The following is a 2,654-nucleotide window of genomic DNA, read 5'->3' on the forward strand; positions in this document are numbered from 1 at the left end:
GGCACCTAGTGGGACTAGTAGTGGGTTCCTTACTGAGTATTTTATACTCACTCTCTTCATGTCATGTTTTCAGGTAGAGGACGAGGCAAGGGCAAAGGCAAGCTGGCGAGCGACCCGAAGTGACCGTGGCGAGCCATAGGGACTTCTGCTTCCGCTTATTCTTGTTTTTTTTTGACTTTAGTACCTGAGTTTGAGTATTCTTCATTACTTACCATCTTTTTATGTAGATAGGGCCCGAGTAGGACTTTAGAACGCATTTCATTTTTTTTGCATAACTACCTTGTTTGAATTTTCATAAATAAAATTTCTTAAACCTTATGCGTTTTACTAAATTTTATGACTTAAACCACTTGTTCTATATTTAGTAATGACTTCGATTCAGTATAAGGAGTTGGGTCGTTACAGAAAATGCAAATATATAATGCATTCAATAGTTATAAACACAAAATAAAACTTGGAACAACTATCTATTAATTGATAAATACAGTCATCATAGAGGAATTGAGTTAGGAACTGAAAATGTAAAATAGTTAGTTATGAAGAAATTTCATGGCATTTCTGGTTGCGAGAAGCATCCTGAATATACAATAGGAACTAGGAAGAGACCCAAATAATTGCAACTTAATTGTAAGTAATCCAATAGTTGGAAAATAACTCTTACTTTGAATTTAATTGTGCAGTAGTGCACCAGCTCATAGTAGAATAGTTGGAAAATACTTGGGATTGATAAATTCCTTTATAGCGCCTTGTGTTTTGCTCAACTCCTTAATATAAGAACCAAGTTCTAAAATTAGTTGCAAAAAATATTTTGAAGTAAAAAATCTGCACAAGACTAGACAATAAATCAATCTACTATGTAATTAAAGCACATAAACATAACAAAAATTTCCACACATGTCTAACCATGAAACATAGACATGTTGAAAGCATTTTGATATATTGCAGTAAGTTTCGAAGTCATTCATTTAACCTATATAATTGCTATATTTTCCGCCAACTAACTAAATTGTTCAATATTGGCCTCAAGAACTAGTTTCTAAATAAAAACGGCCATTATCTAAGTTTTTGGTAAATTAGAAATATATAAAGGAAAGGATGGGTCTGTAAGTTCTTAGTAGAAAATGCATACCTCAAGAGGTGTCTACCTATAGGTGTCACATACTAGAATGAAAAGATTGTATCAATAACTTAGTATATGTGCTTCAAATTAAAAAAATAAACCAATACATACAAACCTTATTCATTAACGAAATACAAACCTTAAATGGAAGTAACATGCTTGGCACTGCAAAAGACCATAATCAAGTTGCTGAAGAATGTTAGAACAAAAAGTTGCAATCTTCCCAGTTCCAGACTGGGCTTGTTGGATTACATCAAGTCTTTTGCAAAGAGTAACAATTCCCCTTTGTTGAGTTGCAGATGACTTCTCAAAACCTTTAAAATGACACAGAAATTACAATATGGAACATTGCAAACCAGCTAGAACAACAAATAGTACACAACTCTACTTAAAAGTCTATAGAGATTGCTTAATTATTAATTACGATTTAAGAACCATACCTTGGGCATCATATCTGACGAAGCAATCAACTTATCAAACTCCATGAAACCTCCTTTGAGAAGAGATATGATGTAGATACAAATATCATTTTTAAAAAAGCATCTTTGATTAGAGAGATGGGAATAAATAAGAAAATTCACATGACCACTTCTAAAAGAGGAAATAAATATATATATATATATATATATATATATATATATATATATATATATATATATATATATATATATATATATATATATATATATATAAGAGTTAATTAAAAAGTCATATCCTAGAATTCAAAAAGTCATATCCTAGAATTCATCTCATTCTCTTCACTCAAATTGTTGCGAAACGGATTTTAAGGGGAAAACCAACTAATTAGTATTAACCATGTCACACTACTGTAGGAAAATTTAATAAAGAACAAATAAATATTTTCATTCTCCAAATACCATGTATCACACATGTCACACTGGTTACAAGAAGGATATTCACTATCAATAGTAGAGGGAAATTTTTTCTTATTTACTATTTTTTCTCCTAATAATGTGCACATAAAAAAAAAATGTTTACCTTGATCCTGTTCAAGTAAGGTGTTACGAAATCCAGTTCCAAGCAAAGCAATCCAGCCAAAAACAATGATCATTTTTTCCTCTTAGACCAAATTTAGTACATGGTTTATGACCTTTTTTCCTCTTAGGACCAAATTTAGTAAGCCAAAGCGGACAGATAGAGTTGAAGCCAACATCAACAGAGTATATGCAAACTCTAAAGTGAACACAACTCAATGACTTCACGCCCTATTGTACTAAAAACAGAGTGCATGCAATCTAGCTTCCAGATTTCTTCATACGAAAGTGCAAATTAATGGTTTTCTAAGTTAAAGATTTCAAGTACAGTAAGATTAATATCCACTAAAATTTTCTAACAAATCTACAAATAGCTATAGCTAGCAACACCAAACAAAGTTATCCCATTCTCAAAAGTTACACTTTAAATCAACACTATTAATCCACTGTAAACTACAATAGAGAGTTTTGAACTACAATAGCATACAATAAATAATATCAAAGAAAATCCACAACTTTGCATTGAGAGCTTCAAGAAA

The 2,654-nt window shown here is 31.2% G+C and overlaps 1 long non-coding RNA gene across 1 annotated transcript; it reads right to left on the bottom strand.

Moving 5' to 3' along the window:
• Nucleotides 1–786: 786 nt before the first annotated feature.
• LOC103504459 (uncharacterized) lies at nt 787–1,728 on the bottom strand. Its single transcript, XR_007820818.1, has 3 exons — nt 1,561–1,728; nt 1,260–1,434; nt 787–1,161 (listed from the first exon to the last, which is right to left on the bottom strand). It is a non-coding gene; the product is annotated as an uncharacterized LOC103504459 (long non-coding RNA).
• Nucleotides 1,729–2,654: the final 926 nt, after the last annotated feature.

Source organism: Cucumis melo, chromosome 5, assembly GCF_025177605.1.
Source record: "Cucumis melo cultivar AY chromosome 5, USDA_Cmelo_AY_1.0, whole genome shotgun sequence".
Lineage (NCBI taxonomy): Eukaryota > Viridiplantae > Streptophyta > Magnoliopsida > Cucurbitales > Cucurbitaceae > Cucumis > Cucumis melo.